Genomic DNA, 27,117 nt, shown 5'->3' with positions numbered 1-27,117 from the left:
GACAAAATAATATTATCTGTGTTTCCAGAGTTTATGGCATGTATGACATATGGTAATTGACCTAGGTTTGGTGAGTACACATTGGTAGCACTCTTCTCACAGAGTTTAGAAGGTGTTGCATCCTCTTCAATTTCACTATCAGATGGTTTGTTACAATAAAGCAGAATGATGTCAGATTCAGGCTGAGTATTTGTACAGAGGCACAAAAATAATCTCACTCATTTTTCTGTGGTTCAGGGAACTCCTCCTCCTACTCTCACTCCCCCAGAGCAGTCAGACTGATGTTTAGCATGGAAGGTGGAAACAGATGTTTAACACAGAATCCATTGGACTTGTGATTGGGTACAGTGATAACCCTACACGCCCTCCACATTTAGGATCAGTGGGACCCTGGACCTCAAACATTGCTCAGATGGTATTAAGGGACTGGTTTTGCTGTATTGATGCAACATTGGTAGATCCCTTGTAATATTCCTAATCACCTTGAATGTTACTCTTTTCATCAATAACATGAATTTCTACCAACATTTATGCTAATTAATACATTCTCTGGTATAAATTTTAACAATATTATAAGTGTCATGTAACCACTCTGAAGGGAATGATTCTTGATATGCACACTCTAAAATGCTAAGTAGCAGCTTGGAATTAAATTTTACCCAGAAACATCATACTATTTATACAGAAGTATTTTAAAATAAACTACCTTGCAGACATTATAAGCAATTAATAAATATCTTTGAAATATGCACATCTCTATGTAAATAATTATACTTGTTATATAAGAATCTATCTGTAGATTACATATTTGACCATTCAGCCATAAACACAGACATGCTTGAACATAACAAATTTATGTTATTAAGTTTCAGCTCCAAAGATTTTTTAAAATTAGTGTTACACAATTTTCACACCTACCTACTATTTCACATCCTGCTTTCTATAATTAGCAATCTATCTGTTTTCATTGAAGTATAGTCAGTTACAATGTGTCAGTTTCTGCTGTACAGCATAATGTCCCAGTCATGCATATATATACATATATTCATTTTCTTATTTTTTTCATTAAAGGTTATTGAAAGATATTGAATGTAGTTCCCTTTGTTATGTATTTAAAAGAACAAACTTTTAAATCTATTTTTATACATTGTGGTTAACCTTTGTAAATCTCAAACTCCCAAATTTATCCCTTCCCACCTCCTTTCCCCCAGTAACCATAAAATTGTTTACCATATCTGTGAGTCTATTTCTGTTTTGTGGATGAGTTCATTAATGTCCTCTTTTTTCTTTATTTTTTTTATTTTTTTTTAGATTTCACATATGAGTGATATCATGTGATATTTTTCTTTCTCTTTCTGGCTTACTTCACTTAGAATGACGATCTCCAGGTCCATTCATGTTGCTGCAAATGGCATTATTTTACTCATTTTTTTATAGCTGAGTAGTATTCCACTGTATAAATATACCACAACTTCTTTATGCAGTCATCAGTTGATGGACATTTAGGTTGCTTCCATGTCTTGGCTATTGTATATAGTGCTACCATGAACATAGGGGTGCATGTATCTTTTTGAATTAGAGTTTCCTCTAGATATGTGCCCAGAAGTGGGATTGCTGGATCATATGGTAAGTCTATTCCTAGTCTTTTGAGGAATCTCCATACTGTTTTCCATAATAGCTGCACCAAACTACATTCCGGCAAGCAGTGTAGGAGGGCTCCCTTTTCTTCTCATCCTCCCCAGCATTTATCATTTGTGGACTTTTTAATGATGGCCATTCTGACTGGTGTGAGATGATACCTCACTGTAGTTTTGATTTGAATTTCTCTGATAATTAGCAATATTGAATATTCTTTCATGTGCCTATTGGCCATTCACACGTCTTCACATCTTGAATGTTGTTTCCTTGCCATGAATATTCTTCAACTACAAGATGAAAATGAAACAAAATGAAGCTATTTCTTGTGGATTTTCTTTCCTAGATAATGTACAGTCCACTTCTTAAAGTAAAAAAGTGACTATTTATTACATGATCCTTATATGTCAGAAACAGTGTTGGAATTTTCAAACATCATCTCATTCCATTTTCATAATACGTATCTCAGAGGATTTGTGTAACTTTTCTTAGTTTGTTTTCTAATATTGTTCAAATGTTTTCAAATATGTGATACATTCTTATTATACTAAACTGTCTTAAAGAGCTTTTGAAAAATTGATGCTTAAGAAACAAATACCAAATATCCATTCTAGGCAGCACATGGGGCCATTTTTAAATGCTAACTTATTCAATATTTATTCTCTCCTATAGCTGAGGGCTTGTCAAACCTTCTTTACAACTGCGCTGTCCTTTGATTCTTTAATCAGACACCTGAGGTGGTCTCATGGAATCAAAGAATCTCAGAGCTTTGGGGTCAGCTGGCCAAGTGTTCACCTAGTGCCCGACCATCTCTAGGACTAGGGACCTCCCTGCCTGCTGAGACAGCCAGCTCCCCTGCTGGCTTGGCTCTGACTGCCAAAGCCCTGCATCATAGTTAGGAAAGGAGGTGATAGTAATGTCAGAAGATTGACACATTCTGGCTATCAGAGTGGCTTTTTCTTGCTGAAATCCAAAGGTTGGGCTTTCAACCACAAGATTTGGGTTTTAACTTTGTTGTACTCCAAGCTGACTGAACACTGTCCCTTCTTAGAGTAATGCCTTCCCCTGATCAGATGGAGCCCACTGCAATGTTGAGGTTAGAATGCTGGCTTTGAAATGAGACACTTGTTTTGTGTCCCACCTACCATTAACTAGGAGTTGACAATTCAATTTTCCCTCTATTAGTCCTCTATGAATACCTGTTAATTTCTAGGTTCTGCAATCATTTTCAAAGATCACTTAGTAGGTAAAAGAATCTGAGTTAAGGAAAGGAATGAACTTCAGAAATAAGATAATGAATCCTCACTTCCTCCATTTTCCATAGGAAAGAACATCTAAATTAACTTAAAAGTCCCTCTCAGACATAAAAAAAAAAAAAAAAATGTCATTTGCAGCAATACAGATGGACCTGGAGATCATTATTCTAAGTGAAGTAAGACAGAAAGAGAAAAAAATACCATATGAAATCACTCATATTTGGAATCTAGAAAGAAAAGAAAAGAAAAGAACAGGAAAAAAAAGAAGACACTAATGAATTTATCTACAAAACATAAATAGACTTACAGACATAATAAACAATCTTATGGTTACTGTTGGGAAAGGGGGTGGGAAGGGATAAAATGGGAGTTTGAGATTTGCAGAGACTAACTACTATATGTAAAATAGATAAACAAGTTTCTGCTGTATAGCACAGGGAACTATATTCACTATCTTATAGTAACCTATAATGAGACAGAATATGAAAACAAACGTATGTATGTATGTGTATGACTGAAGCATTGTGCTGTGCACCAGAGATTGATGTAACATTGTAAACTGAATATACTTCAATTAAAAAAAAACAAAACATTGTATTAGTTTTCTAGATCTGTCATAACAAATTATCAAACTTGGCTTAAAACAATAGAAATTGATGGAGTTATGGAGGCTAGAATCTGAAATCCAGTTGTCAGCAAGACCATGTTCCCTCTGAAGACTTAGGGGAGACTCCTTCCTTGCCTCTTCCAGCTTCTTGTGGCTCCCTGTATTCCTCGGTTCCTAACAGCATAATCACACTCTCTGCCCCCGTCTTCCCATGACCTTCTTCCCCGTATCTTTTTCTCTGTTATCTCCTTTTGTGACTTTGTAAGGACACCTGTCATCAGATTTAGGGCCCAGCCTAATCCAGGATGATTTCATCTCAATATCCTTATCTTATTTACATCTGCAAACACCCTTATTCCAAATAAGATCATGTTCCCTGGGTCTAGATGGACTTACCAGTGGGGAGCTACTGTTCAACTCATTATACCATGGATTCCAAATCTCTGCCTTCTGGAAAATGCTACCAAACTCTGCCAAGTTCAAGCATTTGTGTATAGAAAAGGGAGCAAAGACATGGGACAGACTATCACCACTATAAATAAAAGTATGCTGTTATTTTTCATTAAATCTCAGTGGCCTTCCAGCTCTTTTCTCCCTCTGAACAATGCTTTGAATCCAGAGAGACCTGCATTTAACTGGCTTCTCTGTTCCTTAACTTGATGTGAGAGTTCGGGCAAGTGACTTAACCTCAATGGGATTCAGATACCTCATATACAGAATAGGAATATTGAAGCTGACATACAGGGTTGTTGTGAAGATTAAATGACACCACGTGCATAAAATACCAAGCTTCCTGGCAGACACATCACAAAACACAGGGATGTTTTCACCCCCTACCTTTTCTGACTCACATTTCCAGTCTGAATTTCTACCACCGACCACATACAGAAAATCACATTCACTGAGTGTAGATTTAAATTTAATTATCAGTGGCCATTTATTTCCTCTTTTTCAAAGTTCTTCTGAGGAAGAAAACCCTTGTGCCCATGTCCCACCAAAAAATGTGAGCCTAATTCTGTTGTCCTGAGTTTCCTTTCATTCCTCCAAGGCCATTCTCTTAGCTTATCTGGAATTTGTTTAATCACTCTTTCATGTAACAGCTCCATGACACCAGGGTATCAGTTCATTCTGTATGTCTCAGGCCCCACTGTGTATCTGAAATGTGGTGGAGCTTTGTGCATGTTCACTGCCGGCTTCTAATTTCAAACGACTAAAAGGTGTCCATCCCTCAGGTCTATGTCCTCTTTTTCACTCGAGATTGGAACCTTGTATTTCCTCCAATGTGTTTTAACCCCAGACAACCCTCTTCCTTCACCTTGCACGTGCCATCTGCCCCTCTACCTCTTGTATCCACCTGGTGCAGAGCAAAGCCCAGAACCATCATTGCACTGGGCTGGGAACTGGTGCAGCCCTGCCTTTGTCCTGAGAGGCCTCCAGAGATGCTCTAACTCCCAGGGCAGCCATACCCTCAGGCTTGGGGTTGTGTTTGGTGTTGTTAGAGGAGAGAAGAGAGCGGCAATGGTAAGGCACTGAAACCATGAAGAAAGTGATGTTGGAGGTCTTGCTTTCCTGACTCCTTTGGGGCTGGGTTGCCCTCTACCAAACCTCAGCTTTTATCAGGTGGTTCTTTGCATGCATTTCTCTGTTTGGAAGCTGGTATCACTCCCTTCCCTTGTCCCTTCATACCCATGGGTGGCAACAGCGCCCCCCTTTTTCCAGCACCGGAACTGAACTATCCCATGTCGTCCTCCTTAAACTCTGACCACATCTTTATAATGAGACCCTCTCCTCAAGCTTCCCAACTGGAGTATACCATCTTTTTCCTGTCTGGACTCTGGCAAATGCAGTAAGTTACATCGCAGGTGGCACCAGAAAAAAAAAAAAGACCCTCAAAATGAGATGCTGGGGTTAAGATGCTCAAATATGTAAGGTGCACAAATAGCCTCTTCCCAGTAGGGAAATGGAATAGGGGAGTCTGTGTCCTGCAGAGACACTGTGATTATGAAATTATCCCCAGTAAAGGCATGGGGTGCAGAGAAAATGCAGAATGCAGCATTGGCAGAGCCACGACAACTGGAACCACAGAGACATGGCTCTGCGGCTCTCCCCTCACTCCCAGGGAAGCTCTCCCTGCTGGACTTTTCACTTAAGGATCAGAATCAAACACTTCCCTGCTTTCTTTATTGGGGTTTCTGTTATTTGCTCCTCAACCCCATCACATACACACACACATGAACAGACATATTTCGGTGACATTGAGAGAGATCAGAGGAGTGGAAGAGGGGAAGGAAGTAAAGAGGGGAAAAAAAAAAAAAGATGCGAGAGATTTTATAAGACTTGTCCAAGCTCCCAGAGCTGCTAAGTGGGAAAACCTAAACCCAGACACCTAACCCCACATCTGCAGTACATTTCCACTCTCCACCACTGCCCCTTCCAGTGAGTGTAGTTTACCCCTATGGAAACCACCGATTCAGTCTCAGCTGAAAACTTGCTTAAGGTTCTTAAATTCTTGAACAGGTAGCAGTAGTACAGAGATCAGCATCCCAGACTGGTCTCTCCCATTTGCAACATTCAAAGGACAGCTCGCTTGCTGTGATGTCTCTGTGTGGGTAGCATCTTCCCCAGTGTAGGACATCAAACACTTAATCTCTGAATGCTGCTCTGGATCTCCGGCTCTCTCTGTAAATACCCTCGTTACCTTTGAAGGAGCACAGCAAGTACTTAAGATCCTTTGATGAAAGGCCCCTTAATTGAATCCTTTGAATAATGAGTCATTATTACCCTTTCATGAGGAGGATGCCGGCAGTATCCCATAATGGGAATTGACAAGATCTGAGAAGAGTCTAAAGTCAGGTCTTCTAAACTATCACTGCTCATAATTAGCATAGATATGATCATTAACAAGCCCCATGTCCCCTATCGGGAAGAGAAGCACATGGTGGATTCTCTCAGGAAATTGTGTCCGTGGGTCACGCAGAGAAACCCGGAGCCAGTCAGGAGGCAGACGTTGTGATGCAGAAGGCACTCCCTGAGGAGTCAGGGGACCCTCACTCAAATCTCAGGGCTGCCTCTGGTCTTGGGAAAGCCGTGTGGCTTCTGTGTCCCAGATCCTTCATCTGTAAAAGGGGAGTAAGTTATATTTTGACAACCACATGAAGAGCATCCTCAATTTGAAAAATGCCATGTGGTTGCAAGCTGTCTTCATCAGCATCATCCTTGTTGCTGATAGTTAAACGTAGCAAAAGAGGTATGGTTTCTGCTTTATCCTTTCATGATTATTTGGTTTTGATAATTGCATTTATTATATAGTCAAACTCCAAAGATCTTAGACATTGCAATTCAGTCAAAAAAAAAAAAAAAAAGCAATTCACCATGATTTTCTCTTCTTTCCTCTCTCCCTCTTTCCTCTGCCCACTTTTTAAACTTTTTCTTATTTTTCTTCCATTTTTCTTTCCTTCCTTCATGATCCTCAATTCTCCCACAAGAGAGGTCAAAATAATTTCTCTATCTTTTCACCAATATCAAACATGGTTTCAGTAGCTTTTGCTACAAGGATCCTGTGTAACACACCAGACTGAACTTAGTGGCATACTTGACAATGTAAAATCAGTTTCTCACTCACATGTCTGTGTGTTGGCTGGAGTTTGACCCATCTAGTCTGGGCTGAGTTCAGCTGAACTCCAAGATACGAGTCAGGTTTAGATCTGCTCCAGCATCTCTCAACCTCTTGGCTGTTTGAACCAGCAGATACTCAAGGCGTGCTCTTCTCGTAATGAAAGCAGTTGTATAAGTGGGTAGTCCCTACCACATGAACACATGCTATGCCGTTGCTCAAATACCATCCATGAACACCCCATTGATTAAATCAAGTCATGTGGCCAAGCCCCAAGTCAAGGGGTGAGGAAGTATAATTAACCCTCCAATCACACGGCAAACCTAAAATCAAGGGAGTAAAAAGGCATGAAGTATTCGCTGTACAATCGTCTACTGCATCACAGATAATACCATTTAAGACCCTTTGCCAAACTGACGCAGTACATTTCACCTGCGTTTCTTTCATGCCTTCCAAAAAATACTTTATAAAAGAGTTTTTAAACTTCTTTTGCCTTTCTGCCTTTGTGAATAACTCTTTCATGTGGTTTCTGTGGGGGCATTTCTCATAATGAGTCGCTAGAGAATTTTATAAACTGGGGATGTTCGTCTTTTCATATATCAAGGAAAACTACTGTAGGTTACCCTCTGCTTCTCATTTTCACTTTGGTCGGCAAATTTAAATTTCTTTCTATGTTCAAGTCTATGAAATTTTATGTTTATGATTTCTGCCTTAGATATCATGCTTAGGAGACCTTCCCTGTCACAAGGTGATAAGCCTACGTTTTTCTTCTGGTTCTATTTTGTGTTCATGCTTTTAATACATACACACACACACACACACTCTCATCTCTCTCTATAACACACCTATATACATATATACACACATGCACATATATCTCTCTATACATACACACAGATTTATATACATATACATTCCCCCTCTAGTACAGTTTTGAGAAAGTTGTCCTTTCATATTCCTAAATAAATAACCTATTTTATGTCTATGATCAGCCGTAAAGGAGGATTTAACCAAAGGGGTGAGTGCTCTGAGCGGGGGGCAGTGTGTGGGTGGTTAAGGGAATTAGGCCACCCAGGGCACAGGCACCATGTGAGCGGGGCAGGCCTGCTGCAGAGTGTGTGCAGGTGGGGCTTTACATGCTCACAACCCCCAGAGCACAGGCTTGGTGTGCCGCAGTGGTGAGAGGTCGGGGGCTGAATCACCGTGGACTCAAGGTCACAGTGAGGACTCCAGCGGTTACTTCATGGACGATGGGCAGTGTCCTCTGCTCCACATTTATATTAGTCACTTCGGACTCCAAGAGGCCCGGCAGCAGGGAGCAGGGTAGATAGCCAGCCCCAGGAGCACACAGTCTATTCTTAGCATCCAGCTTCTCTCTCTGCTAGAAGAGAAAGAAACTGCCCTCTGTTCCTGCTGGACCACTCGCCAGACTAAAGGCTTGACTCGGAGGAAGGGAGGACTGCTGGGGTTTGGGGCAGGGGAAGCAATCCATTTGATCCAGGAGAGGAGGTCCATCCCCATGGCAGCCAATGAAATCTGCATATCATCTTGACTGTCTGAGATCAAAAGGCTCACATCAAAAGGTGGCAGAAAACTCTTGTTAAAATAGCCCTGTCCTGATGCTTCCAAAGCGTTAAATTGAATTCAATCAAAGTGCAACATTCATGGGGAGCCCCTGAAGAGACATTCACATCAGGACGAGCAGTTCCTGAAGAGGCCAACGATTCCATTCAGGAAGTTTTAATTCAAGACTGGTCTAGGCTGTCACAAGACTGAGAGCTCTGGGGCCGCAGGGAAACAAAAAAAGTTTCTCAACCCCAAGGAGTTCACAGTCTAATTGACAATCAGGAATATATCGCAATCACAATGCAGCTCGTGCTAAAAGACAAATTTAAGAAAACTGCTACAGGATTAATAGAAAGAAAGAGAGAGACAGGGAGAGAGATTGAATTGGATCAAGTAATCAGGGCAGCCATCCTTGAAGCAGTGGGATTTAGGCAGGCCTAGATTTATTCTCAGGGTGAAATATTAATAGTAACACAGCCAGGGTCAGCTACATAATTTGCAAGGCCAGAGCAAAATAAAAAAAAAATGAGTCCCTTGTTCCAAAGGCAGAAGGAGTTCCACTAAAAACCAAAAATTAAAGCTTTTTTTTTTCCCCTTAGTGGTGTCTCTCTTAACTTGTCATGATTTTTTATTTGCATTTAATGCAATCTCAGTAAATACAAATTGAAGTGTTAAGTTATTAACACAGAATTTCCCATTTGTCTTTACATGGTGCAGTATTAGTCTTAAATGTAAGTATAAGAACATTATCTCATAATCAGAATTGCCAAAACTGCACAGTTCATGTTTTATAACTCCTATGCACATATGCATTTTGTTCTTACCATGATGGTGGAAGTAATGCACAAAGCGAGCTCCACTGTTTTCCTCTCCCTTCTTTATAAGCACATATTCAACCAACATGCCCTACCTTTGTTTTACTGATGAATAAGGAAGGACTAAAAGGAACAAGACAGTGGGATATTCCATCTTTCTCTTTCCTGCTATGTCATCATTTTCAGGGTAAGTGGTTGGCTAATACACGGTAGTAACAGGAGCAGGAGAGAAGATTGAGTGCCTCCTTGGTCTTTGTGTGTTTCTTTGAGTGACATTGCCTTATTTCTGTGTTTGAAGCAAGTTCCAGTTCAAAGAGAAAATACAGCCTTCCTGAGCTGTTAGCACATTTACTTCATCAAAGACATAACACAGTTAGCCTGTATTGGCTTTGAATCTCCTTGAACGTTCATGCAACATGAATCTACTAGAACTCTGTGCTCACGGAGATTGGCAGCGCCATGTGCAATGGAGTGAAGAGGAATGGTGGACGGACCAATCGTGCTCATCTCCTCAACTTATGGGCAAGCTCTATCGTGCTGTGGGACTTTGCTTACAAAAAACAAGCTCAAAGATAAAATTATAAAGAATTTCAAGAAGGTGATAATGGAACATTAAACGGAGCAAGATGCTCTTCTGAGAACCAGGCTCTGTGTGAGCCCCCAGGTCGTATCTAAAGCTAACTCTAACAATAGCTGTTATTTGTGATCGAGCACTTAGACTTGACACTGTGATAAGTACTCTCTCCCTATATTACTTAATTTAGTTTTCACAGTAGTCTTTTAAGTATCCCCATTATATGGATGATAGGACTGAGGTTTAAGAGATTAAAGTATTTTGACCAAGATCCTACAGCTGGCAAATGCGGGCACCAGACTCAAACACCTGCTACCTGACCCCCCAGCTCCCAAGCCCTGGACCTCTGCTGTCTCTTTGTGGGGGTGGAAGGGGCAGCCAAAGGGCCTTCCAGACAAAGCGGGGAGAATGTGGGCTTGGAGAATGTGTATCCTCCTGAATTAACCAATAATAAAGGAATTCATACATTTCTCATTTAATCAGCACCTTCTAGGATATTTGCATTATATCAGCATTTGAGCAATTTCTTGGGGTAGAGTAGAACTTTTTTTTTTCTTTCTAGCAAATCTTCCTTTGGAAGTAATTCTATTCCCACTCTGAGAGAATCCCATTAATTCTGTGATGTTCAGAAGCAACAATGCTTGGCATGTAAGATTACTGGGAGAATGAAAGGAGGGAAGCCATGAAAAGGTCTTAAAGCAATTAGCACAAAGCGCTGTACAGATAGCAGGCAATGCTTTTTTTTTTTTTCTTTAAATTACCGTTTCAAGAAAAATAAGTTACCCAAGACAAGCCGATCAAAGTCCTCCTTGAAAATTTAGCTGAAACTCTTCATAAAAATGATTCCTCTTTCTCTGGAATCATAAGCTGTAAAAATCAAGGAAGCCTACAGCTTCTGGGGGCCAACTTGATTCTCTATAGAGAGAGTTTGTTTAAGAACGAGGCCAAGCAGCGAGAAGAAGGTGACCTGAAAATGGAGAGAGAGGGAGGGAGAGAAAGACAGGGAGAGAGAGAGGGAGAAAGATTACGTTACTTGAACTATTATATCTTGCCATATCTAATGCTAACCCCCTCAGATTTCCAGGCACACTTCTTTTCTCCCTTAATTTAACTTGAGTTGTGCTTTTGCCACTTGTAGCCTATAAAAGAGTTCTGATTATTTACTTTAGGAACACACTAGGGTCCACACATGCAAAGTTAAATGGAGAGTTGTGATGATTTATTCACACTTTTTTTCACTATTAAATGAATCAACATATTCAACAAGTCAACTTTTTTTTTTTCTTTGCTTGCCAATTGCATCCTTGGTATATGGTAGGCGCTATGCATACAACATTCTTAGGGAACTTTGAAACACTAACAAATGCTGACAAGTTCTATAGTCGGTAGTCAAACATTCTAGATTGCCATGGATAGGACTGGTTCATACCTGTCATCCGGTAATAATTACTAATAACATTCTTCTTACTCTTGAAAGGGTTTTGGTTTGGAAGACAAGTCATGCGGCCCCACAATATGATGGGATTATACATAAGGTGCAGTGGCAGCTTAGGGAAAAGAAAGTGTAAGCATGCAAGTTCCCTACAAGCAGGGGTTTTGTCTGTTCTGTTTTCTGCTCCACCTTTATGCTCTACCCGTATGCCTGGCATACAGCCGAGGTTCAATAAACATTTATTGGCTGAATGAGTAAAATGCAGCCTGGGGACGTGCAAAGAAGGTTGCGCTAGGTTTGAGAAGAGAAGAGCAGGGAGGGGTTTATCATGTGAGAATAGACAGAGGGAACAGCATTTACAAACAAAAAGGTTCAACCGAGCACACCTGAGCCTGTGTGAGTCTGACAGTGTGGGAGCACTCCCAGTGTGAGCTGGGAAGTCCCTGAACCCCAGGACCTAGAGGGTTATGCCTCTCTTAGCAGAGAGTATAAACTCTTCTGAGGATAACGGCGAGCTACAGTGGGTTGTGAGCAAGTGAGTACTTTGCATATTAAGATCATTTTCTCTGAAGTAGCAAGAAGAAGTCAGCGTGGGAAAACTGGAGTTAGGAAGATGTTCTAGAAGACTATATGAGAATCTAAGGTTTTGATTTGACCGACCTGCTTTTTGAGGAAGTTTTCACAGGTCTCTAGCAAAATGAGAAGGGTAAAGACAATACAGAATGCATCTGATTTAATGAAATCCAACGTGTTCAGTTAAAAAGAACACATTTTGAAATTGTGATTTTACATGTTTTTCTGACATTAAATGTATCGTTCGTTTTACAAAATGTTGGTTGATAGTAGATGGTGTGCTTTTAAAATATTTTTATTTGGCATAATAAAATGCCAGTCCCGTGTCACTAGTGACCTATACAAGGTAACAATCTTTACAATTTGAGGGGAATTTTTACATACGTGTTAAATCACTCAGTTTATTATCCCCTCTGATCTAAGGAAGAGTTGATACATTTCTGAATTCAGGAATTGGCAGCAGGGTTGCAAATCAGAGGATGGGTTTGAGTGGTGTTTAGGACATACAATGAACTGTCAGTGGTTGACTCTGTAACAGGGGGCAGCACACTTCCACTTTAGTTATCTGGATTCTTCAAGTGCAGGTATGAGTTTTTATCCTAGTCCAGGTAATGCAAATAATTTCCTCATGTATCCTTTCTGATTTTCACGTGTAAATATTTCCCACGTTGACACTACATGTTTTTCCCTTGTTGAATATAAATATCTCCATCTCTTGGATGAATAAGCAAAAACGTGATGTGTGAATCCATGCTTATACGTGTAATCTGGCACCCTATATTCCAGGAACAAGACACATTCCTTTTTTATACAATAGCATGCCTGCCATTTGATATATATTGATTTATGTAAACACTTGGGAAAGCAGAGTTCAGTTTACATTTTTAAATAATTTCTTCACTCCTTAAAGAAAGGATTGTTCAAAGATACACGGCCCAAGGGCCAATATTCATCTTTCAGATTTCAGTTTTAGTCAGCAGAGAGAAAGGTTGCAGCTGTTAACTCATCGGTTCTTATGAGCTCTTTATTGGGATCTTGAAGTTTTGTTGGCGCAAACAGGCAAGTCTCTGCTCATGGTGCCCCTTCCCCCCCCACCCCCCGCTATCTACTCTACCCATCTGCAATTTCTTTGTTAAGGCAAAGAAGAAATCATACTCATTGAACTGTCATTATTGTGATTAACTGGAAGACCCATTTTGACATGAATTAATCCTCCATCTGAGAATCTCTCCTCACTTGTCAATCATCTTTGGGAGTGGGATACAGATGCCTGGTGTTTTTGTTTTTTCTTTTTTTGAAGTATATTTGATTTATAATATATTAGTTCCAGGTGCACAACATGGTGATTCAATATTCTTATAGATTATACTCCATTTAAAGGTATATAAAATATTGGCCATATCCCCTGTGCTGTATAATACATCCTTGTAGCTTATTTATTTTATACATAGTAGTTTGTACTTATTACTATCACACCTAAATCCTGCCCCTCCTCCCACCCCTCTCCCCACTGGTGATTACTAGTTTGTTTTCTGTATCTGTGAGTCTTTCTGTTCTGTTATATTCATGTGTTTGTTTCATTTTTTAGATTCCAACTATAAGGGATAACATCTAATATGTTGTTTTGTTTTTCTTGAGTAGCAGAGTACAGGCAGGTGAAACTTATAACTCATTGTCTTGAAGACTCCTACCCAGAAGTTCCCTGCAAAAAACGTTAAGGCAATTCAGAGGATGTTAAAACAACAACAACAAAAAACAAACAAACAAACAAACAAAAAAACAACTTAGAGGGACATTTTTTTCTTCTAAATCAAATGGGTAAAAACAACAACTGAGCAGTTCTAGTGACCAAAATGATGGAAAAGTACAGCCCAGTTCACGTTTGGGCTAACACTTGTGGGCCAGGGCAGAAAGTAAGGGCCATGGCCAGAGACTATGGACACACCCTTGAGGGAGAAGGTAAGTACTGAGAGGGAGACCAAGCAGATAAATGAGATAAAGTCCCAATTAGAAAGCAGACTCCATGAACTGTGGAGTGTAGCAACAGTCACACTGTGGTTGGCCATCAGCGTGACCTAGGATGAAGTGGAGTGGATCAGAGTCACCTGAGCCTGGAGACCAGGAAGAATCCTGCTTCAAAGATCCAGGATTCCGGAAATTCTGTCATCAGCAAAAGGAACAAAAGGTGTGAGAGGGAGGTTAGGGGAGTGATCTGAAGTCATGTGGGCCAGCCACCAGGGACTCTAGGGTAAGAGAACTGGAGGTACAAGATCAGTTTCCAAGATGAGTGTCTGGACCCACTCCAACCTCTTCAACTGGGTTCCCCAGCAGAGGTGCTATGAAATGACTGCTCCTGCCCACTGGTGCCCCAGGGCACCTCTGTGGGGACCTTCACCCCAAGTCACTCCCACTTGGTGTCATTGATTGGATCTTTCATTTCAGAACCATTCTCACTTTTCTGGCTCTTTTGATGGATTCTTTACAACCATATTCTATCTGCTTTCTCTCCCACCACTACCTTCTGCCGCTAGACTCCATGAGTTCCATGAGTCCAAGGATCACGTCTACATTTTTCATTGTTATATTTCCCCCCAGTGTCTGGTGTGGTACTTAGCAGAGTACTCAGTACATAGTAATAGTTAAGTAATATTTATTGCCTGGATGAATGAGTGAATGATTATGTATTTTGACATTATTCTTTATGCTAGTTTTGATATCCCTGCTAGGACAGAAAAGGATATCACTTGGCACTACAGTAGCCTTCATTCTTTATATCAGAATATTCCACCTGGGACGGCAGTTTAGACACAGGCCCAAGATGACAGTGAGCAAGATAGGAATCATATGAATAGATCAGAGATCCAAGGAACAAAACAAAAATCCACATCCTAAAAGGAGGCCCAGGACAATAGCTGGACCAGAAACAGGCCAACTGGATTCTACCTTTGGGCCGGAATATCCTAAATCTCTCCATGTTTGAGTAAGGTCTGAGGATCATAGTGAGACCGGTGTCTTTGATGGATACTAACGGACTCCAGCTCTGGGAAAAGAAGCAAGTAAGGTAGACGATATTTACCACTGAATTGGGCTACAGTTTGGCTAGCCATACTCTGGCAATGGGAGAAGAGTATGAATGAAAGAACACGACTCCTATATTCTCCATTATACAACCACCCATCCTCTCCCCTCACAGCTCCATACATCTAGGGACTGTCAACATAATGATAAAACTAGGCTTAAAACTCCAGTGCTGCTACATTGAATGAGTCAAGTCCAGAAGGATTTACTGGACACTTCCCAAGTTCAAGTGCATAATTCTGGCCTCAATAATGGTTAGAGATATTCTTTCTCATATTGACCCAATGGGTTACCAATCCAGGGAACTCTTGAAAATGCAAATCTGACTACATCACCCCCTCTTTGTATTCTTGGAGTGACTTACCATCAGCTTCACCATGAAATACTAACACCTGACAAGAGCAGAACTTGGACATTGTTTCCCTCTAGGATCTCATATCCTAGAACACCTCTCTTTCATGGTGCACTAGCCTACTGTCCTCTAAGGGCATTGCATCTGCTGTGGCTTTAGCCTAGGATCATCTTGCATCAAATCATACCATGAATTGTCCAGAGTCATACTTCAGGCCTCGACTCCAATGTCACCTCTGCAGAGAGGCCTTCTCTATTCTATCAATAGCATCCCTCACTCATTGTTATGCCCCACCTAAGCACCTAGTTTCCATTGTCTCCAAGTCAGCTATCACTAGATAAAATTATTGCATAGTGGCACTTATTTACTTTATAATTTGCTATCACTCAAAAATGTAAGCACCAAGGAAGTGGGAATCTTGAGAGCTTCTTCCTTTCTCTGTCTCCATCACTTAAAAGAGGGCTTGGCAAAAAGTAAACAATCAATAAATGCATATTGAATAGATAAATAAACAAATGAGTGAATGAATGAATGAATGAACAAATGACTCAAGTTGGAATGACAGTAGCCACATACTGGAGGCAAGTCCTTGGAGACAAAAATTAAAAGAAAGTGGAAGACTCTGCACTGTTCAAACCCAGATCTCCAAATTCAAAACCTGTGCTCCTTCTTTGCCACCATTCAACCCAGACCCTGCTGTTCTCCAGGCAAACAGAATCCAGATACCACAGACGGGGACCACACTATCTGTAGTCTTCTTCCGTAACTCCAGTCTGCTGAAATCACGCTTGTTCGTGAGAAGCACACATACCCAGTACTTCTAGCTGTGAATGCATTTTTCTCTCCTTGATATCCTTTACAACTCTCTTATTTATCACCTCCTCCATGAAGTCTTCCAGGACTCCTAATCATTCCATCTCTTTTCTGGGTTGCATCAATATACTGTATTTACCTATCTCTGCCCTCAAAAAATTCTGTATTTTAAATATTTATAAGCCTGTTAGTCTCCTGTTTTTATATGGTGAGTTCCTTGCTGTCAGGAACTGTGTATAATTCACCTAGAGACACTGTGTGCACAGTGATTGGTTAAACACATTGTCTCTAGAAATCTAGGTTCGAATCTTGACTAGCTAGGTGACTTTGGGCAGGATACTTAACTCTTTGAAATTTAATTTCCTCATTTATAAATTGGGGATGGAAACAGTATCAATATCACAGTTCTGTGTTTTATATAAATTATTTAACACAGGATCTGGCACGTAGTAACACTATATCAGTGCCAGGTATCTTTACCTTTTTATTCCTAATGACTTGCATAATGCTTGGTACTGAAGTGCTCACTACATAGCTGAACATAATTTGGGAAGCAGGAGAAAAATAAAACATAAAGCAGCCATAAAAGGCCACATTAGTTTCTTAGGGCTGCCACTACCAAGTGTCACACACAGGGTGGCTTTCAGCAACAAACAAGTATTGCCTCGCAGTTATAGAGAATAGACGTTCAAAATCAAGTATCAGCAGGGCTGTGCTCTGAGACCCTATCCTTCCTTGTCTCCTCCCAGCTTCTGGAGTTTCCCAGAAATCCTTGCTATCCCTTAGCTTATGGCTGCATCGCTCCAGTCTCTGCCTTCATCCTCACACGGCCTTCTTCCCAGCATCTGTGTCAGTGACTGTCTCCAAATTTCCGTCTTCTCGTAAGGAGAGCAGTCATTCCGGATGAGGGCCCACTCTATTCCAGTGGTGTAACCTCGTCTTAACTACATCTGCAGTGAAGTACCGGGGGTTGGGCCTTCAGCATAATTTTTAGGGGGATGGTTCAAACCTTAGGAAACGCTCTCGCTTGGATAGCACCTTGTGAGGTACATATTCCTACTCAACAACCTGTTGTTTTGTGTAATTCTCCCAACTAACCTTTGAGCTAAGCAATCTCCCGAGTTTACAAAGAAGAACACACAGAAGTAAAGAGCCCTCTTGGGGATCGAAGCTACTAAACAACATAGAAGGTGCAAACTCATGCTTCCTCAGCTTGCCTTCTAGAGATCCCATTCTCCCACCATGCCACTTAACCAGGTCAGAAATATATGCAGAAAAAAATATATATAGAAAGAGAGCTTGAATTCTGTGTCAGGTACCACACTGCCTGATGTGGGGCTTTCAAGGAATGAGGTACATTCTTCAGTGCTGGCTTTTGTGAATGATGACAATTCTGTTGAGTCAGACACGATTCCGGGGTTAGAGAGAAGCCAGCCACTGCATGTGGGTGTGGGAACTTTATACAGTGTCAAGAGAGAGCACCCAAGAGCCTGGGGCTGAGGTCCCCTCCCTTGCCTTCCCTTCTGTTTATCCTTCTCCCCTTCCCTTTCCTTTCCTTCTCTCTCACTCACCTCACTCTTGCTTTCCCTCTGCCCGTCCCTCTCACACCTTCTCCTTGCATTTTCCCTTCTACATTTGGAAACTATCACTCTATATTCAATGTCTAATTATTTTCAATACATATGCCATGAGAAACTACCATCTTGATAGTTTTCCAGGAAGTTCCATCCATTCTTCCCAAATTTAATTGGAGCTACACTCATAACCAGCGATGTTCTTATTTTATAGATAAAGAAAAATACTCAAAGAATTACTTGAGTTGCCTAAGTCAATGCAGCTAGGTCAAAGATTTGCAACATTCCTAGCAAACCAAGTTCTCCGTCCCTCTCACTCCACTGTAGCTGGTAAGAAAAGACTGTGAGTGATTTGACACCAAAGGTAAAGGAAACAAAAGCAAAAATAAACAAGTGGTACTACACCAAACTTAAAAGCATCTGTACAACACAGAAAACTATCTACAAAATAAAAAGGCAACCTTTGGAATAGGAGAACTTATTTACAAACTACATATCTGATAAGGAGTTAATATCCAAATTGTAGGAAGAACTCATATAACTCAATAGCAAAAAAAAAAAATAAATAAATAAAAAGAAAAAGAAACAATCTGGTTCAAAAATGGTCAGAGGGCCTGAATAGACATTTTTACAAAGAAGACATGCAGATAGTCAGCAGGTACATGAGAAGATGCTATTGCTAATTATTTAGGAAATGCAAATCAACACCACAGTGAGATATCATCTCACACCTTCTAGGATGATTGTCATAAAAAGACAAGAGATTACAAAGTTGGAGAGAATGTGGAGAAAATGAAACCTTTGTGCATCGTTGGTGGGAATGTAAATTGGGGCAGCCGCAATAAAAAACAGTGTAGAGATTCTGCAAAAAATTAAAAATTGAACTACTATATGATTCATTGATATCACTTCTGGGTATATATCCAAAGGAAATGAAAACAAGATATTAAAGAGGTATCTGCACCCCTGTGTTCACTGGAGCATAATTCACAACAGCCGAGACATGGAAACAATCTAAGTGCTCATCATAGATGAATGGGTAAAGAAAATACTATATATACATGAAATCCTATCATTTGTAACAACATAGATGGACTTTGAGTGAAATAAGTCAGACAGAAAGACAAATACTGTATGGTATCACTTATATGTGGAGCCAAAAATATCAATCAAACTGACAGAAATAGAAAGTAAAAAAGTGGTTGCCTGGGGCTGGGGCATGGGGGAAATAGGGAAATGTTGATAAAAAGGTTCTAACGGTCAGCTATAAGGTGAAAAATTTCTAAAGATTTAATGAAAAACATGCTGATTATAGTTGATAACACTGCATTTAAAATAAAAAACAAAACCAAAAAACAGACTGACACCATGAGTCACAAAGCTACACAATACACATTTTAGCATCTTTCCTGAGATTATTTCCTTTCAAGAAATGCAAGAACTTTAGAGAAATATGGGGTTATCTCAATATCTTCTCCCTCTAACCCCTAACTCATGAGGATAAATTCTTAGTAGTTAAATGTGGATGTGGATTCACCTAGAGCAAATGGCAGCACATGGAAGTTGGTCTTAAAGGAATTGATTCAACAGACCTTCCTGACTCCTCAGTTGGGATGAAAATCTCTCTCGCTTACTCAACAGGAACACTGGTCTCACAGCCTACCAGGGAAAGCCAAATGCTGCATTGCTTTCTCCAGGAGTGAAAAAGTAGCTGGCCAACCGTCTCTAGTCTTTAGCGATTTTGTTTCACAGGGAACAAAGCTGCTTAAAACTGTGGAAACTGACTGGAAACAGTGTAAGGAAGAATGAATATTTTTTGTAAAATAAAAAGACATATCTTTTGCTATTAACATGAGTACACTAAAAGCATTTCTTTTTTTCCCCTACTGTGTTGGAAATTTATTGAATACAATCTATTGTAGTGGACAGAGAATCAGCCTTACCTCATTTCTTGAGAATGATCCCATTATCTTTCCTATTTTATAGTGTTTCAATGGTTCTTCAATATTTAAAATGATGTATAATCGGCTGTGAAGTCAACTATAGACTCTCAAGATATAACAAACAAAAAAAAATGCTGGGAATATTCATCATTTTAAGTATCTATATGATACAATTTATTTCAGGGTGTACCATTGCTTTTCAGCTTTTCATTTTTGCTATCAGAATGTAGGTTAGCCTTAAGCATAATTCTGGCTAGATGTGTTAGTTTATCATGAAGAATTATTATTTTATTTTTAGTGTGATTTAGCATCAGGATAATCTTATTGAACCTATTCTTTTAAGCCAATTGTATTTTATTTGGGGGATTTTATTTTGTCCCTTTATTTTGCTAAGGAATATACTTTTTTTAGGCACAGGGCTCTATAAAATGTAGAAAGTGTAATATAATCACAACAAATTCTTTGAATATACACAACCAAGAGATATGGAAAAGAACAGACAAGACCATTGGATTGGTTGTGTTTCTAAAATTTTAGATCTGGAAGCAACTTGAGACTTACTCAGTTTGAAGCTATCGTTTTGCCAATGAGGTAACAAACAGGCTCAGATTAAGTAAGATTTTTTGGGTCACATGGCTTGTCAGTGGCCATGTGGGTCATTCAAGACCTGGACCCATCCAGATAACCTCGATGGTCCAAATATGCTCTTCCGATAAATAATACACCCCTAGAGCCGTGGGCTTTCTGCCTCTGCTCATAAGCTCTTCAGTCAGTTCATTCATTGAATCCAATCCTGACTGTTGGAGTTCTTCCTTAAGATGATCCAATTCTCATATCATGTAAACCACCCACTGGTCCAAGTTATGGCCTCTGGAGAAACCCAGAGAAAGTTTCATCCACCTACCCCATTGACACTGTTCTCATATTTAAAGAGAGATTCCCTGTCCCACATGTTCGGAAGAACTACTTATTTACCACTCCTGTGATGATCCTCAGCAGGAATTGACTCAAAGTCATCAAAAGTGGGTAACAATAATACCCAGTCACTTTAGTCTTGCCTTCTCTTTTGGACCTGCCAGGTTCAGAATAGATATGTTCTAATCTTTTCTCATCCAGAAAAGTTAAATTAAACTAAATTAAATTAAAAATTTCATATTCCTGTAGGTCAAAGACTGAGTTTCCACAGGCTGCCTATTACTGGGGAGGGGGTGGGAAGGGCAGAGGGGAGTAATTGTGGAACTCAGTGCTGTGATGCTAAGGGTTCTAAAACACCTTTTCCATGTCCTCCAACCAATTTTGGTTTATTTGAGCCACCATGGCTCCAGAGAGTTCTCTGCCTGATTCATATGAACATCTCATAGCATTTCCAGTAATTTAACAAATCCATCAGTTAGACATGGAATGGTCAGAGTTTCAAGACCAAAAAAGCATGGAATATACAAGCATGAGGCTCTGGACAGTCACCGCTTACAGCATCTCAATAAAGTTTGGGGCTAAAAACTACCATTTGTGGAACCCTTCATAAATGATCTCTTGGTCTTCACAGCAACCTACATTTGGAGAATAAATAGGCTGAAAGTGCTTAAATAACTCACAGGAGATAAAATACAGCAGAATCGTGATTCTTGGGAGTTTCTGATGCCAGATCTTATGTTTTTATGACTACAGGAAGGAAATAGCAAATAAATTGAGCCCTAACTGGGGGAAGAGAATATGGTCAATGGCAGGTGGACTTCCAAGAGGAGCTCATGAAGAAGCAAAGGGCAGCAGAAGAGGTTACTAGGCTAGCATCTAAGGCAGATACTAAGATGATTTTCCTCAGCCTCAGCTCAGGTTTTCAGCAGAGCATCATGGACAGGGATGTGGATTCCAAGATCGAGTTTCTCTGGATCCCTAGCTTGGGTCCATTTTCTTTTGGATGAAGAATCTTGAATAAGTCTTTTCACTTTTCTGTGCCTTGGGGTCCTCACCTGTGAACTGAGGGCATAAAATTGTCATGTTTGATGAAATAATCTAAGTAAAGTAAGTAGCTAGTACAACGTAGGTTGGAGACAAATGTTAGTGTTTCGTTTGTTTGTTTGTTTGTTTGTTTGTTTTTTACTTACTAGTACTTTACTCTCCAAGGCATAAAATAAACTACTTTTTCTTCCCTTTATTTCTCATTCTGTCTCAGAAACTCAACCTTCTTTTCTCCCTTCATTTCTTCCTCTAATTGCTAAGTACCTGTTATGTTCCATGTGTGCATAGACACTGGAGACGCAGATATTGATATATAAAAGAGAGCCACGGCTTAAGATACGCACAGTCCAGGTGGGTGGGAGGGAGGGAGATCAGAAAAAAAAAATGACTACAGTTTGTAGTAAGTTTCAAATAGAGGTTTTAGTGGTAAGAAAGTGTTCAATTTAGTTTAGAAACATCAGGGCAGCTTTCAAAGGGAAAAAAATCTCTAAAACTCTTGAGTTGGTTTTGAAAGAATGAATAGTAGTTTTCCATATAGACAAAGGAGTTTACAACAAAGATAGAGTTTGTTCAAAGTCATGAAGTCTTAGTGCAACACAGCAGGTTTCAGCAGATCTGAGACAGTAGATAAAGTTGGGCACAGAGTAAGAGTTGTGTGTTGCTGCGAGAGATGAAGTAAGACTCCAGGTTGTGCTAAGCCTAGCACGTGTTATAAGGTGATGATAGACATTAAGACTCCTCCACCTCACTTCTATGGGTCTGCATAGGCTTATGAGCATACATGCCTAGGAATAGGGTTATTTTAGTAGGAAATACACACACACACACACACACATACACCTGCACGCACAAGCGCACTCAATGTCAATACTCAGCTGTGATTTTCCAAATAGCCTTTTGATGAAAACCGTGGCATACATAAGATTCTGGAAGTCAATGTTTTATTTCCAAGAAATTCTTATAATTTGGGGGTTTCATAAATACTGAAAGACTCAGGACATAAAATATGCATTTCATCTAATAGACTGAAGAACATTCAATGAAAAGGAATTATTTTCCTCACTCTAAATTTAATAAAGCTCCCGTTGGCAGGAGAAGAAGAAAATGTATGAAGGTAAACAAAAGGTTAAACACGGGTCCCTAAAAGAAACCTGAGCCCAAATTCTTCTCCTCTTTTGATCCATGGGAAGGGCAAGACGACGGATCTGCAAAATATAGACTATATGGACAGATTTAAGGACCTCATGATCAAAAACCACATGATTCATTGTTCTGAACACAATTAGTGGCAGGATTGGTTGCAAATCTTGCAAGATTTCCTTGCAGAGACTGACAGAGGTATGTATAGTCAATAATGTTGTGTTGCATGTGCAGTAAAAGAGGGTCTGAGCTGGGCGGTTGAATACTCAAAAGGTTAGAGGAGAGAATGTTCAAGTGTCCCATGTCCTTGGGAAGGGTGCAGATGTTAGCAAGTTGGATGAGTACCCTCAGGGTAAGGAGGAGAGGATTAAGAAAAAACACCACGGACCAATGGGTGAGGACCAGGAAGAGCATAAATAAAATTAGCAGATAGAAAAGTGAATAGATTTCAGCAAGGAAGGACCATAAGCCCCTGTACTTATGTGATTGGCATGGCCCACTGCCCTGAAGTTTGAAGTTAAAATCAACCCAAAGACATGATTAAGAGCAGATGAAAACCCTCATCTTGGCTGAGAAAACTCTAAAATGCTTGGGTTTTTCCTGACTTGATTAAGATGAAGTTTTCCTTGTTAAATTAAATTAGATTCACTTATTAACAATAATCTGAAGTATATTTTGTTCACTGTCTCCTCCCACATTACTGAAGATGTAGGAGTAACAGCAGAGGAATATCTACAGCAACAGTGCAAAGGAAAACTTGAAGGAGGAGATATGGTAGCCAGTGTCTGGATGGATGAGCGGATGAATGAATAGACGGACAGGCGAGTGTGTGGATGGATGGATAAATGGATGGAGAATCAGAAAAGAAAACTTCACACCAGGTTGAAAGTAATTTTTCCTGTTTCTCCTAACTTACACAGAAATACCTGGTATGTACAAAAATATTTGTCTAAAACCCTTTTCATAATGTGCATGCAATCAAGCTTCGCTATCTCTCTTGACAGACTCTGAGCTTCTGACAGCAGCAGACTTATTGTGCGTAAATTTGCATCTTCCTTCTTTGACGTGTTACTTTTCCTTTGTCATCTTTCTTTGTGTGAACCTCTGGTGCCGGCCCATCTCAGAACATGAAATCCACCGTGTCTTCATAACCTGTCATATGTGACTGTGCACTCTCCATCTTACAGGCATTAAGCAGTCTACATTATGCTAAGATTGAGGACACTTATTTCTCAGACTCTCTGTTTTATAGCCAAAAATCCATTAGATCAGAAATATCAGCCTTCACACAGACACATAACAGGAGGAACAGGAGACAGACACCCTGGTGTTGCTTCCCGAACTGCACCTGGACGAATGGAAAGTGGGCTTTGGTAAGGTGATTACTAGATTCCAGACAAGACGTTAAGTCTCCACAAGAAGCGGGTTCAATGCAGAGGAGGGCAGAGTCCACCCTGCGGGCCAGATGCTGTCTGACGCCTGGGGAAGCTCTGCATTGTGAATATCCTTGGACTCCAGCCTCTTTTTCTGAATTTTCTTTTCTTTTCTTTTTTTTTTTTTTACCCTTGCAGAAGGATTTTCCACTGGTCTCATCCCCTGACTGCATACTAGCCTGGGACTTGACCTACTTTTCATTGTCAGCATCTGGTGTCATTTTTTTGGAAATCGTGTCTTTTCTCTCCACTGAATCATAGTAGTCACTATTTCTCCCATAATCCATATCCCTCTCAGGCCCTGATCCAAGCCATGCCCTGCTCTTCAGGCAGGATTTGCAATAGTGCTGATTCAGCACAAGTCCTCTTGTCCCTTCTTGGATACAAAAACAATGGCATGGGACAGACGTATGACAAGATTTGTTAAGGGTGTGTCACCAGGGTAAACTAAATAGGCAAAGGGGTGCTAAATGCTGTGGGCAGGGGAAGGAGTCCTTCACTGAGAACGGGCAACTCTAAACATATTAGAGAAAGATAAATCAAGAGAGAAAGCATAGAAAGACAAGTGGCTGGACATCTGAGGCCTCTCCATCTCACCCTGGGCTCTGCTCTTGTTCTTTGTGCATAAACAGTGAGTTTGCCTGCAGCGTTTTAAAGGCGTTGTGTGTCTGTGGCACAAAGGCCATATCCAAGTAAGCTCGAGCTTGGGAAAAGCTTTCAAAAGAAAGAGTTTTCAAATATTGAAAAGGAAACACGTTTTTGTGGTTATCTAATATTTAAAAGTCTCTTTGAGTGGGGGATTTTGTATGCTGGAGAGCCATACCTCTCAAACTATCTGAGGAGGGAACCAGTTTTGTTTTGTTATTTCTCCAGTTTGTTTTTTGCAAAATACAATAAAAGTTGGGGAATTCCTCTGATCACAAGCCTAGCTATCAGAGCACTATCATATTGCTCTAAACATTTCTAAACACACTCTTCTCATTTCTGCAGGAAAGTGAGATATCACTGCTAACCAGAAACAGACGCTCCAGGGCTGGTGCAGGTCCATGGAACCTCTCTGCTCTCATTTGCTGCCTGACTCTAGCCCTCACCTGCTGCGAGCTGAGGCTGCCTCCCCTCCTAACACTCAGCGTGGTCACATATGCAACCTCTATCCTCTGATGAAAGGAGATCAGCAAGCATGGCTGGGGGCAGTCTTCCCATTTTACAGATGGGGCTATGGAAAGTCAGAAAGGTCGAGCCATTTAGCTGACAACCATACAGCCAGTGAGTGACAGATACAGGACTCCTCGATTCAATGTTGTCTAATGGCCCATCAAAGAAAGATGTTATTGGAAAATGCACATGTTCAATACTGCCTGTGCTCTTCACAATACTCATGGAAGCAACAAAAGAAATTTCCAAGAAGTCCTGCAGAAAAGACACCTGATTGAATTTTGTTCCCCAGATATGTTCCCTCAGGAATCACCTAACAGTATCCAAACTGTGGAAATGACTGCTACCCTGTGTGTCTGGTTGAGAAATGAACGTCACTACCCCTGAAGATTTACCGGCTAGATCTGGAGATCCCCTTGCAAAGTCAAATACACCACAGTGCATTGCTTTTCATTATTCTCACTTCTGGTACCATCATACTCAGAGACAAAATGCATGATCACTAGGTATTGCCCCAAATCACTTAAAAACCCCAAGTCCACTGTTCGTCAAGACTGTGAGAGTCTGGCAACCACCCACTGCTGACTAGGCTGAGGGTCCATGGGATCTTGGTGAAGCTATACGCTGTCTCTGTAATCCCACCTTCCCTAGAAGGTCCCAGTCTTCTGTGGGGGAAGAGCAGACACAGCAGAGGAACAAGCACAGGATTCGACAGGCACAGCGGAGGGCTCCAGAGACATACGCTCAGTCAAAGCAGGTCTGTTTTGCTAACATAAAGGTCCTGGTTGGAAAAACCTGGGGCCCTGTAAACTGGAGCGGGGCATCTGGACAGGTGCTCCTAAGGATTTCAGTTCTGCACACTCACCTGGACCATCAGTGGCTTCAGAGTTGATGTAGCCTAAAGCATCTCCCCTGTGCAGGAAGATCCTACAAAGGCCTTTCCCCAACAAAACTGTGAGATCTCTCTGGAGCTGCTTTGGGCTGCTCTCTTTGGGTGATAAACCAATGACTATGAATAAATCTCACTCTATCAGGGTCAGCTTGGGATTTGCTGGGTCTGATAGCAATACAAGATATTATACCCTAAAAGAGCTGTGAATATCACCTAGTGAACACTGGCAGGAGCCAGGGGAGTATCTCTGAATCTCGATTTTAAGAGTGCTTGATCAACCTGGTCGGAACAGAAGCCTGGGCAAGAAACAACTCATTGTCCTGAAGCACTTTTTCATGACATGGTATCTAACCCTCGGTATCAGAATGTAGGGCTCCCTGAAGCCTGGAGAAGGTGACGCCCCATTCTGGATAAAGCAGAATTTCCTGAGTTGCTGTGAGCAGCAGTAGAGGAAGGAAGAAAGAGGCTGAGAGAAGTGGGCATAGCAAAACGACCGTGTTACATGGCGCTAGAAGATCCACCAGAAGGGGATATTCCACCAAAGGCTCATTCACATCCATTCATCAGCACAGTCAGAACTAGGCTTGTGAGACAGGCAGTGGCATTTCTGGTAATTTCCCTGGTGACTCTCCTGTAAAGAGCAAGGTGGGTGGTGGAAGAGTCATCACAGAGCTGGGCTTATTAATATTCATGGAGGCCAGGTGGCA

This window comes from Camelus dromedarius, chromosome 1 (assembly GCF_036321535.1).
Source record: "Camelus dromedarius isolate mCamDro1 chromosome 1, mCamDro1.pat, whole genome shotgun sequence".
NCBI lineage: Eukaryota > Metazoa > Chordata > Mammalia > Artiodactyla > Camelidae > Camelus > Camelus dromedarius.
Note: the sequence above shows the minus strand (reverse complement) of the source record.